The sequence below is a fragment of the Canis lupus genome, chromosome 18 (assembly GCF_011100685.1).
Source record: "Canis lupus familiaris isolate Mischka breed German Shepherd chromosome 18, alternate assembly UU_Cfam_GSD_1.0, whole genome shotgun sequence".
Taxonomy (NCBI): Eukaryota; Metazoa; Chordata; class Mammalia; order Carnivora; family Canidae; genus Canis; species Canis lupus.
Genome location: NC_049239.1, coordinates 11,113,281 through 11,126,962, shown reverse-complemented (window position 1 = coordinate 11,126,962; position 13,682 = coordinate 11,113,281). Strand labels below are relative to the sequence as shown.

The following is a 13,682-nucleotide window of genomic DNA, read 5'->3' as shown; positions in this document are numbered from 1 at the left end:
GAGGGGAGCCTGATGTGGGACTCGATTCCGGAACCCTAGATCACATCTTGAGTTGAAGGCAGGTGCTCAACTACTGAACCACCCAGGAATCCCTACATATCTTCTTTTGAGAAGAGTCTATTCAGGTCCTTAGTCCATTTTTAATTTGGGTTTTTTGGTTTTGGCTTATGCATTGTTTTCTTGATTTCATTGAATTATCTGCATTGCTTCTCAGCCTTTTGGCTAAGATCAAGTGGAATTATCTGCATTCTCTTGTAGCTCTCTAGGTTTCAGTAATATAAACACTTTGAATTTTTTTGTCAAAGATCTCACAGACTTCCTCTTCTCTTATGTCACTTACTGAAAATGCATTGTCTTCCTTTGGTGATATCATGTTTCTTGTAGTCTTGCATTGGTGTCCACGTATTTGAAGAAGTAGTCACCTCTGAAATACTTTATCAATTGGCTCCCATGGGGTGAAAGCTTGTGAGTGGATGTGAGGACACTGGCTTAGTGGGGGTGCTCTGCTGTGCAGAGTCTAGTGATGGGTTCAGGGTCATATGCACCAGCTCCAAAAGTGTGCAGGGCCCCAAGATACAAGATGCACAGCGGAGCCAATGCTGCGGGCAGAGGTAGGTGGCACTGGCTCTGGAGGGGCTCAGTGGCATGGAGTCTGGGGAGCTCTGGTGGCTGTCATCCACATCAGTGAAGACCGCAGGGATTCTCAGTGTCGAAATCTAGAGGGGGTGGTCCACAGCAGCAGTGTGGGCTTTTGGGATTTCCCATGGAAGTCGGCCTGCTGGGTTTCTCCTGCCCTCCTTTTGTCCTCTCGAAGGAACTCATGGCTAGGGCAAGGAGTTTACAGGTCTGGGGGATGGTGTGATGCAGGGAAAATGTGTTCTACCTTTTTTTTTTTTTTTTTTTTTTTGCTCTGTTTTTGTGCTCCACTTTGTTGCTGCAGCTTCCATACATGAGAGCCTTGCTCTTTCGGTCCATAGATAGTTGTTAAAACATTGTTTTTGTAGGGGAACATGTGCTGGGACCTACTATTCCCACACCTTGCTGACACGGCTCTGCATATCTTTATCTTGACTTACTCAAAGGATGCACTGTTCTGCACTTGGCACTATCCACTCACATACTTGAGAGACATACACAGTTTTCTCTCTTTGTTCTTTCCTTCTTTTCTTCTTCCTTCTCTTCTTTCTTCCTACTCAGAAAAGGAAATTTTGTGGGTTTTTCACTCACACTTTGCAGAAAATGGAAAGAAGGTTGCTTTCTTTAGTTTTTAAGATTTTATTTATTTATTTGAGAGACAGTACAAGAGACAGTGACAGTGAGCACAAGTGGGGGGGAGAGGGAGAAGCAGTGGGGAGCTCCACGTGGGGCTCAATCTTAGGACCCTGGAATCATGACCTGAGCCAAAGGCAGTTGCTGAACTAGTTGAACCAGGCACCCCTGAAAAGTTTAAAAACTATGATTCTGGGGGGCACCTGGGTGGCTCAGTCAGTTAAGCGTCCAACTCTTGATTTCAGCTCAGGTCTTGATCTCAGGCTCATGAGTTCAAGCCTCACATTGGGTCTCAGGCTGGGCATGGAGCCTACTTTAAAAAAAAAAACAACAGCTATGATTTTTTAAATCGAAAAATTCTACTCTAATGATTCCTGGATTTGTTCCTTTAATGTCATTCAAATTTGTTCTGATCCCATAAATAACACCTTCTTATTGGAACAAAATAAAGCAATGTGTGAACATTTAATTAACAAAGACTTATACGCTGCTTACTGTGCGTCAAGCTCTATTCTAGGTGCCTTAAATATTGACTCATTTAATTAAATTTTCATACCAAGTCTGTGAGTTGGATATTATATATCCATTTGCCAATGAGGAAACTGAGGCACAAGTAAATTTCACAGTGAAAAGGCAGCTGAGATGAGCTTCTTATTCCATCTGGCTCCAGAGCCCATCCTCATTTCCATGGCCCATCTCCAGACTCAAACACCCCGAGGGTCACTTAGAAACCTCACGTCATGCAGTGACCACCAGTGATCTTTCAGTGACCATCCTTTCGTGATCATTCTGTGCACGTATTTATGAACATATACATATTTATGTAAGTAAATCACACAACTATACAATATATATGCGTATATGTATGTAAAATCAAGAAGCTTTTTTGTCATTAACGTTCACAAAAGCAAGATTGTATCATATATATATATATATGTAATATATATATATATATGATATATATATCACCCAGGTGTCTCTGCTGGTGTTTTCTTTTTTAAAAAATTTAAATTCTTCTAGCCAACATATAGTACATCATTAGTCTCAGACGTAGTGTTCTACAATTTATTGGTTACATACAACACCCAGTGCTTATCACATCATGTGTCCTCCTTAATCCCCATCACCCAGTTACCCCATCCCCCCACCCCTAGCCACCCTGTTTGTTTCCTATAGTTGTCTCTCACGCAGGGTGCCTGAGTGGCTCAGTTGGTTAAGCATCTGCCTTCAGCTCAGGTCATGATCCTGAGATTGAGCCCTGCATCAGGCTTCCTGCTTAGTGGGGGAGTCTGTTTCTCCCTCTCCCTCTGCCTCTATCCTCTGCTCATGCTCACTCTCATTCTCTCTCTCTCTCTCTAATAAATAAAATAAAATCTAACAACAACAAAGAGAATTGCTCATGATTTTTCTCTCTCACTGATATTTTCCCCTTCAGCTTTCTCTCTCTCCCCCTATGATCCTCTGTGCTGTTTCCTGTATTCCACATATGAGTGAGATCATATGATAATTGTCTTTCTCCGACTGACTTATTTCACTCGGCGTAATACCCTCCAGTTCCATCCATGTGGTTGCAATACCACCTCACAGCAGTCAGAATGGCTAAAATTAACAAGACAGGACATAACTGATGTTGGTGAGGATGCAGAGAAAGGGAACCCTCTTCCACTGCTGATGGGAATGCAAGCTGGTGCAGCCACTCTGGAAAACAGTATGGAGATTCCTCAAGAAGTTAAAAATAGAGCTACCCTACGACCCAGCAATTGCACAACTGGGTATTCACCCCAAAGACACAAATGTAGTGATCTGAAGGGGCACCTGCACCTCAATGTTCATAGCACCAATGTCCACGACAGCTAAACTGTGGAAAGAGCTCAGATGTCCATTGACAGGTGAATGGATAAAGCAGATGTGGTGCATACATACAATGGAATATTATACTCAGCCATCAGAAAGGATGAATACTCATCATTCGGCTTTTTTCTTTAACAGATTTTGCTAGATTGTTTTCACAAAAAGCAGTACAGTTCACAGGTTAATCAGCAGTGAATGAGCATCCCCTTCTCCTAACAGTAGAGCCCCAACTGTGGGTGAAATTTCTTTTTCATTTTTCAAAGATCATTGGTATACAGTGATCTTTTATAATTACCTTAATTTGTTTTCCCCTGGCTAGTAGGAAGCTTAAAGACTTGTATTTGATGCTCTTTCAAGCCATTTGGAATTGTTCTTCTGTGACTCACCTACTCATAACCTCTGCCTGTTTTTCTATTGAGTGGTCTTTTTCAGTGTACTTAATAATGATTTAGTTGTTTGTACCAAATATCCCCTTTATCTATCACAGTTGACTCTTAGAACATGGTGGGGGTGGTTGTTAGGGATGCTGACACCATCCGCAACACAGTTGAAAATCCACATACAACTTTTGACACACACACACCCCAAATTTAACTACTAATACCTACTGTTGACCAGAGCCTTACTGATAACACAGTCGATTAACTTAGATTTTGTGTATGTATTATATACTTATCCTTATGATAAAGTAAGCTAGAGAAAAGAAATTATTAAGAAAATCATAAGGGGGAATGCCTGAGTGGCTCAGTCGGTTAAGCTTCCAACTCTTGATTTCTGCTCAGGTCATGACCTCAGGGTCCTGGGATTAAGCCCTGGCTCCAGCAGGGAGTCTGCTTGAGAGTCTCCTCTTCCCCCTTCATGTTTAATGTGTGTACATTCTCTCTCTAAAAGAATAAATAAAATCTTTTTTAAAAAAGAAAATCTTTTTTTTTTTTTTTATGATAGTCACACACAGAGAGAGAGAGAGAGAGGCAGAGACACAGGCAGAGGGAGAAGCAGGCTCCATGCACTGGGAGCCCGACGTGGGATTCGATCCCAGGGTCTCCAGGATCACGCCCTGGGCCAAAGGCAGGCGCTAAACCACTGCACCACCCAGGGATCCCCTAAAAAAGAAAATCTTAAGGAAGAAAAAACTCATTTATAGTACTGTACTGTATTTATCTGGAAAAGTCTGTATAGGTGGGTCTGTACAGTTCAAACCCACGTCGCTCCTGGATAAACTGTAAGCATCACAAAAGTTTTTCTCAATCTATGGTTTGTAGGCTACTTTTATATTTCTTATATATTCTACCTCTTAAAATGTCTTAATATTTATAATCAAAAATATGTTTAAGTTTTCAATAGCTTATGAGTTTCTGCCTCACCAACTTCTAGCTTGTGCATATGGTGTCCCACGTTTTCTTCTGGATTCTACTGTTTTATCCTTTAAGATTTCACTCCATCTGGAATTTATTTCTCTATGAGGGACAGAAATCAAATTTGCTCTTTCCCAATGCATTGCCAGTTTTGCCAGTATTATTTATTAAATAAACCATTGTTCCCTCCTGAATTAAAATGTATTTTTCTCATATCAATTCCCCCCAGGCAGTGAAATCTATTTTGGGGCATCCTATTCTACTCAGTTCTGCTTGTCTATTGCCTATTCCTATGCTAATCTCATGCTGCTTTTATTTCAGAGGCTTCACTTCTTTTAATGTCTTACAAGGTCCCCCTTTTTCAAAGTTTTCTTGGCTTTTCTTGAACATTTATTCTTCCATATGAACTTTAAGTTCATTTAATTCAAAAACCCACACATGTATGAGGGTTCTAATTTGGATTGCACTCCATTTCTATTTTAATGGGAGAATTCACATTTTGTGATTTGAAAATATCTCATTCAGGAACCCATACAACTTTCTGTTTATTCATGCTTTCTTTTGTGCCCTTATATGACACTGACCTCCGTAGGCCCTACTATGAAGCCATGAATGGTAGACTGGTCCAAAGACTCACCTGAGTTAACCCTGTGTTGGGAAGAATTCACCAACTACTTTTTGCATCTGCCCTTAATGTCCTTCATGGCGACTTTAGCTGATTTCATCACATACTCTCTGCCTCTTCTAAGATGCTTTTGTCCATTCCCATCTTTCAAATGGGTTCCTGCTCCCAGTTCCATTGTGTTTGTATGGGGGTAGTGGTGTGTGAGTTCCCACATCACCAAGAGTGCTCCAACTCCAGCTCTGTATCCTAGAAAATCAACCCAATTCTGCGACTATCTTTCCAGAGATAGCATCAGATTCCACAGGTTATGGGTTTAGTCCTATAAGACTGTCCTCTACTTGAGATGCCAATTGAGAGCTCAGATTGTCAACTGTGTTTCTAACTCACTGGCTACAAATCCATCCTTGGGTTCGGTTAATCTGCTATGATGGCTCATAGAACTCAGAGAAACATTTTGCTTACTGGATTACTGGTTTATTTTAAAAGGATATGACTCAGGAACAGCTAGATGGAAGAGAGGCATAGGGCAAGGCATATGGAAAGAAAGGGTAGAGCTTCCATGTCCTCTCCACCATTCTCCCCAAATCTCCATGTGTTCACTGACCATGAAGCTCTCTAAACCCTGTTCTCTTGGGTTTTCATGGAGGCCTCTTTACATTGCCATTATTGATTAAATTATTGGCCCTTCATTATTGACTTAACCTCCATACCCTCTCCTCTTCCTGAGATGTTGGTGAAGGGAGGGTGGTACTGAAATCTCCAACCCTCAAAATCACATGGTTGGTTCTCCTGGCAACTAGCCCCCAACCTTAGGTAAGGTCCAAAAGTCACCTCATTAAAATAACAGGAGAACCTTTGTCATTCTCAACACTTAGGAAATTCCAAGGGCTTGGGAAGCTGTGAGTCAGGAACTATGGAGGATGACCAAATATATATATAATCTTATTATAAGTCACAATATCACATTTTTCATAGATTTGGGGGCTTTGTCTCCCTTTCTGGCATCTTCTTCCAAATGTTTAGAACTCAGCACTCTCCTGGTCCTTGTCATGTAGTCACCACCCCCAGATCTTTCACAGCTTCCTTGTAGCACTTGCCACAGGACCTGCAATTGCTCAGTTGCCCAGCACTCCCTGGGGAGTGAGGTAGCAGCCACAGCCCTGTCCCAAGGTGGCATTGCCAATGGTCCTTAACTCAGATCCATAAAAGGCTTGGGGAGTAGAATGGCTCTGACCCTGCAGACCTCCAGAGGGATCCCATCACTTCAATGTTATTCCCACAGTCATCCCCCAGTGGTCTCAGGGGAAGTTCTTATCTGGATCTCTGGGATCCTGTTTACTGAGCTGTCACAGGACTCTTACAGCTGCCATTCATTGGTTGCAGTGCCTTAGACATTGTACCCCAATTTTTCTGACTCGGATGTATTTCCTGAGTGTATATCTGTTTTTACTAACACATAGACCTTTGGTCTCTTGTCAAGCCTTTCCATTTGGGTCCCTTCGTCATTTGAGAAGTGAGTCAAGCTGAACTAAGAATGTCTTTCCCTTTTCTCTGTGCACTTTCTCTTTACAGAAAGGAGAATGAGCTATAGTATTGTATTTTCTGAGACACACATGGCTGATGACCCAAATGGTCCTTGAATCCAAGCAAAATGCTAAGGACTTGTGTGCAAATGGATTAAGGACCTATGGTCACAGTCTCCCCATGCTCCCAACTTTTGAAACTAAAAAACTCCATCCCACCAGGGTCCATCAGATCTACAGGCTAAGAGGGGGTTGGTTTATACCTACAATGTGTTCAGAAGAAACTGTCATGTCAAGACTTAGATAGACAAAATACTCACCCAAGAAGGAAGCAAACTTCAGAGAATTGGAAGTAACTGTGCCCCCCACCCCGCCTCACCCCTACTGCCCCAGTTCTAATTTCTTAATTCAGGAAGCTGGCAGGCTTTCTCCCACCCATTGCCATTGTTCCTTTTACGGAGTACAGTATGCTTTTTTTAATGTCTAAATTCATTTTCTATTGAAAAAGTTTATAATGATGGCATAGCATTATAATCTTGGAAAGGTTACTTAGCTCTTCTGCCCATTTCCTCATTTCTAAAATTGAGATTAAAAATAGTACTCCTTTCTTATGATTGTATTGAGGATTAAAATAGTTAATATACATTAAGCCTTTGGAACAGTGTAAGGACCATGATCAGTGCTATATAAATGTGGTTATCCTCATTCTGACTACTGTCACTGAGTTTCACCCCTACTCTTTCTTCACAATGTAGAATATTTTTCAGCCTCCCTGGTTTCAGTTCCCCTCTTACCACTGCCAGCATACCTCTTCTGTGGTCTCCAAGGGATCCTTTGAGAATGGATAAAAAAAAAAAAAAGATCTATCTGCTCATAGAACCTTAGAATAATCTCATGGTCCTCAGGAGGTCCTTCATATTCAAAGGAGCAGGCATTGCAACATTTAAAGCCTATCTCAAAGGAAGACACTTGTACCCAAAGCACATACAGATGAAGGCCCTTCCCTGATAAAATGTCTCAGATACCACCTGCCTTCATGCTTCTACAGTAACTCATATCCCGTAACACATCATTAGCTTTTAACAAGAGAAGCTTCTAAGCAAGAGAGGAAGGTGATGGGAGGCTTTCAATGCTCTTTTTCAGGAACAGTTTTTTTAATTATTTCTCCCCCCATCCTACAGGGCTATACCAATTCCACGTCAGCAGAGTGTCCAATGTGTCACTGAAGTCCACACATTGGACTTCATGTCCTCTGGACATTAGCCACACTAGCAAAATAGAAGGACAAACTAAGACAATCCAGGCCTCCAAAACAAACAAACAAACAAACAAACAAACAAACAAACAAAAAAACAAGTACCCGAATTACTTAACTCTTATATAGGGAGTAAGTATATCACACTACATGCTAACTAATTCATTTATGATTATACATCCTTGCTTTAAACAGGTATATTTTTTAAAGATTTATTTATTTATTTTTAGAGAGAGATGGTAGGGAAGGGAGAGAGGGAGAGGTAGACAAAATCTCAAGCAGACTGCACACTGAACAGGGCTCCATGTCATGACCCTGAGATCATGACTTGAGCAGAAACCAAGAGGTGGACACTTAACTGACAGCCACCCAGGCACCCCTAAACAGATATGTTTGGGTGCTTCATGGGTGTCAGGCACTATGCTGGCACCAGTGACATACTGGGGCATAAGAAGGGTAGTTCTGAGGGATTGGCAGTTAAGAGTCTAAGGGGAGCCCCAAAGATTTACCAAATAATCACACTAATTAATAAATATAAACTTTTAATTTTAGATAAGTGCTCTAGGCAAAAGGAATGTGATATGGAAAACTGATCTAGAGGAGCTCCTGGGTGGCTCAGTTGGAGGAGCATACAACTCTTGATCTTGGGGGCATGAGTTTGAGCCCCACGTTGGGTATAGAGATTACTTTAAAAAAATAAATCTTAAAAAAAAAAGAAAAGAAAGAAAACTGACCAATGCTTTATGGGACATGGTAGATTTCTCTGAGGAAGAGACACTTAACATATAAAGAATGTCTGGAGTGACCCAAGGAAAGAGAAGAAGGAAGAACATTCCATGCAGTTGGATTGAGATGTACAAGGGTCATATGATGAGAGAAAAGGTGGTGAGAGAAACAGGCACAAGGTATCCAGGAGACAGGGACCACTGTCAGGAGACCATAATTGTAGGGGAAGAGCCTGGGTTTGGTCTTCAACATGAAGTGCCTGAAATGCCTTTGAGGCACACCAAAGGGTTGATATTAAGTAGGTGGTTGGATATATGCCCCTGGAATTCAAAGGAAATGTAGGAACCTGAGATATAATTGGATATAAATAGCTTAGAGATAGAAGTTAAAACTAATGATCTTGGATCATTGCCTATAAAGAAAGAATACAGTGAAAACAAGACCTTGGCCTTGCAAAGCTCTAGATCTAATGGCTGAGTGGAAAAGTCCACAAAGCAAGCTAGGAAGGGACCCCCAGAGAGCAGAGGGGCAAGAAGGAGAATGTAGCAGCATTGAAGGCCAGGGAAGAGTTGCAAGGAATTGGAAGTGGTTGATAGCGTTCAGGAACACTGCTGAATTGTGTAGTCAGATAGGGTCAGAACAAGGTCCACTGTTCACACACAGGGGCATCATTGTTGACCTTATCAGAGCCGGTTCAGAGGAGTGATGGGGTGAGGTTGGGGGATGGGAAGGTGGGAGCAGGACATTCCAGCTTCGAGCAGGTTAAGGAGAGACTGGCAATTACAACAATAAAGAGAGAAGATACAGACTTTCTTTTTCTCTTCAGTAAAGTTTGTTTTCCATTGTAAAATCAATACATGTTCATTGTAGACATCATAGGAGGTACAGAAAACCAGTGAAGACTAAAGCATATTAATTCCATCACCAAAGGGCAGTTATTATCAAGAGTATATTCAAAAGACAATTATGATTAATAATACCTTATTTCCTTCTGGGTTTTAATGCTATGCAAAGGTGAGATCACATTACCCGAAGAAAGCAGGATTTGGAATTGCACATTTAACTTAATGCAAATGTTATGATTCATTCAGTGGGGGAATAAAACGTCTGGTTCCTCATCTCTGAAGATGCAGACCCCTTCCACCTCCCAAATGTCATGACTTATGTGAAAAACCTACTATCAGATATTCAACTACTTTCTAGAAGAGGCTGTGCTCTCAATTTTTACTGCCTCAAGAAGCAAAATATTCACACATCGAAAATACAGACGTTTCCTTCGAGAAGGCTGGTTATGAAAGAAAAGTGAAATACGACAGTAGGAGAAATAAGGATTTGTGATTGAGAGGTTGGGTTTTGTTTTTTGCCTTTTCAAATGTGAAGAATTCAAGTACACCAAAGAACACGTAATGCGTGTGCATTCTAGAGAATAAAATAAACACCCATGGACCCACACCCAACTTCAGGAGATCATCACCAGAATCTTAGAAGTCTCTGTGGTTCCTCCCCGGTCCACATCCAGGCCCTATCACATTTAAGACAGAAGAGACTGGAGCACATTTAAATGGTGTTGGGAAAGGTGGGATGGGAAGGGCTGTCGGGGTTCACAGAGGGAAAGGAGATATTTGATGACAGGAGCAAACAGGGTCCCAGCCCCAGGAGAAGGGGGTGGCCAGCTGCAGGGGGAGGAGCAACTCTGATGGGTGTGGATGTGCAGAGCTTCTGTAGGTTTGCTATTGGGGGGATGAAGGAGTTCCTGTCTGGTGGCTTCAGAGTTCCCAGTAAAATAGAGAATAAGCTCATCTGCTGAAATGCAAAGGCTTCTCAGAAGAAGGGGCCCGATTTGACATGGTCATTGTTGAGAGCAGGAGACTGAGTTGGTCAGAGAAATGTAATAGTACGACTGGTCAGTGTGGAGGGCGTCTCTGAGGCAGTTGAAGGCTGCCCCAGGAGGCTGAGGGCGTCTTCTGGAAGAATCATACTTGGCAGAGCTCTGTGGGTAAAAGGCAGCCGGGAGAAGGGTGCAGAGAACACATCCCAGGGGCTGGGCAGAGCACAGAGGCGATCTATATTTAGAATCGGTCTCAAACTTCAGGGAAGGATTTCTTCAGTCCCTTCTGGATTCTTTACAGAGGACAAGGCTGGCACGTGATGGTGCTCCCACTGTCACCAACACAAACTCCCAAACTTCCCCTCTTCCGGCTGTTCAGCAGGGCCTGTATCCCTTCTGCTCTGTACACCACCCCAAGTCCCTGCCATGTCAGGACTGGCTAGAGTGCCATCGCCAGCCCCGCCACCTTGTCACGTTAGTCCTTGGTTTTGTGTGTCTCTGCATGGGTCCCCACGTGTCTGTGTGCCCACAGATGCACACATGAGAGAGCATAGTCACAGGGGAAAGGGAGCAGAATTCGCCATTTCTGTCTCAAACTCTCAAGTAGTCATATCTTATCAGAAAGCAGGAGCATCACCTTTATTTTTTAAGATTTTATTTATTTATTCATGAGAGACACACAGAGAGAGGCAGAGACGCAGGCAGAGGGAGAAGCAGGCTCCCTGCGGGGAGCACCATGTGGGACTCGATCCCAGGACCCCAGGGTCACGCCCTGGGCCAAAGGCAGACACTCAACCGCTGAGCCCCCCAGGTGCCCTCAGAGCATCACCTTTTAAAAGCCCATCCAGTACTCCCTTCCTTCATTTGAGTGTTAGCTTCTTTTGGTCCAGCTTGCAGGCCAGGGCCTCAGGCAGAGAGGCCTGACCCCCTGGAAGCTGCTGGACCTTCCTGTCTGGGAGTGGCCCTGCCAGCGCTCTGGCCACCCCAGCTGCACACTGGGGCTCTCTCCTTACATTCGCAGTTCTTGAAAACTGCCTGTGGACACGCCGGGCACACTGGCTGGGAGAGATTCAGTTGTCTGCGTGTTGGGAGTTACATGCCAAGCTGAGGATGGCTACACCCGCCCGGGGTCACAGCCCCCACCCCACAAGCAGTGGGAGCCAAACCTGTGCCCCCGAAGCAGGGCAGCAGGAGGAAACTGCAAGTGCGGCCGCTGTGCTGATAGATGGTGGGGGGCGGGGGGTACAGGGTTATAAAGCTTCCTGCGCCTCCCTAAGCTCCCTGGGCCCTGGTCTCTATCACGCTGCCAGGCAGGGCAGAGTCATCGCAGCGGAAAGAGCAAAGCAGCCCAGCCGCTTCTGGACACCAGGCCTAGGGCACCGTGTGTGCCTTCGTACCAGTCGGAGACGCTCCTTGTGCTGCCTCGTCGCCGGTGGCACGGGGGTGAAGCCCCAGAGCCCTCTCTCCTTGCACTGCTTTGTCACTGTCCTCGCAGAGGCCCTGCTGAGACGGCGATGCAACCAGCTGCCAACACCGCACAAGAGGCCGGACGGCATCTACTCCTTTTCTCATTACTTTTGTACTTCAAACATTGGCTTTCCCAACCCCACCATTTTTGCCCTATGTCCTGGGGCTCCCCACAATAAGAAATAGGAACGTACCAAGTTCTGAGTCTTTAGAACACCTGCTTCTCAGACAAATCCTGCCCGCCTCTCTACCCCCACCTACCTAAGTGAGGCAGGAGACGTCCTCCTGCTACCCAGATTGTCTGGGTCTCTACCCCCACCTACCCAGGAGACTGGGTACTACTCAGACGTCTGTCCCCATCTGGGACTAGGGAACTGCGGTCCTGCCTGGCTGGCCGTCACCGTGCTTTCCATCCCCTTCTTTTCTGGGCATCTTTGAAGTACAGTGGCCAGACACACTTAGATTTCTTTTTTCTAACCTTTGATTTCACACAAATTATGCATTAGTCAGGATAAGTCAGGTTATGCTATAGTAACAAAAAGCTCCAGGGTTGCCTCGGTGACTCAGTGGTTGAGCATCTGCCTTCCGCTCAGGTCGTGATCCCCGGGTCCTGGGATCGAGTCCCCACATCGGGCTCCCTGCATGGAGCCTGCTTCTCCCTCTGCCTGTGTCTCTGCCTCTCTGTGTGTGTGTCTCATGGATAAATAGATAAAATCTACAAAAAAAAAAAAAAGCAAACAACAAAAAAAACACCCTCCAAATTTTATAGACTTAGACGATGATAAAGATTTATTTTTCACTCGCATTACCTGTCTGTTGTGACAGGTTGTTATGGGGTTGTTCTGCGTCATCTTCATTCTGGGACCAGGCTAGCAGAGCAGCTTCTGCCTGAAATATTCTCAATTGCTGTGGGAGAGAGAGAAAAAGACATGGAGAACCACACACTGGCTCTTAAAGGCTCTGCTTAGCAGCAAGACGCATTTCCTCTGCCCGTATGTCATTGGTCGACACAAGGCACGCAGCCACTCCTGAATGCAGTTGCGGAGGAGGAGGTAATGGTCCCCAGAAGCACCTAAGGAAGGAAAGCCGAAGTATTTGGCCAACAATACAAAATACAACCTATCAGAATCCTCGTTAGCTCAGGATGACATATTCCTTGTATAACAAAGCCCTCAGGTATCCTCATCTTATTGATAAATGAGATGCTCAGAGAAATGTAATCGGTGTATTTTGTTTTATCTTTATTGATGAATTATATTCCATCACTCACTGTAATTGAAACCACAGCTCGGGTCATGAAAAACCGGACACAGTAGAGGGATGTAATTAGCAATCCAAAACTGCGTTGATAACTCAGGGAGGAGAAGGAGGTGATCCAAGAAATTGCACAAGCCATGGGAAATCAAGACGTCGATCTCATCCTGGGCCCCTTCCTGCCTCTGGACTTCGCAGCCTGGGACCACCGAGCCGGGGCCACCAGCCTAGACCTGCAGCTGATGAACCACCGCCCGGAGCATCACACGCGAGAGCCCGAGGCATGTATGGAAAGGAGGTGCTTTTTGCAGTTAAAGCTGCTACAGCTGTCCTGGCTGAGGAACAGGCTCAAGGGGAAACCAAGCTGTGATGCAAAGCAACGTTCCCCACTGCAGCCTAAGAGCCCAGCTGCAGCTCTGCCTCTTTTGAAGTCACCCATAAATGGACCTGAAAGCATCTCACTACCCTTAATCCCATAGGAGCTGGAGGTCCCCCCCACCCAGAGTGTCCCAGCCCGGTTCACACCCCA

General features: G+C 44.4%; 1 pseudogene; it reads left to right on the top strand.

The window, feature by feature from the left end:
• Positions 1–202: 202 nt before the first annotated feature.
• LOC119864320 lies at positions 203–375 on the top strand (annotated as a pseudogene).
• The last annotated feature ends 13,307 nt before the right edge of the window (positions 376–13,682 follow it).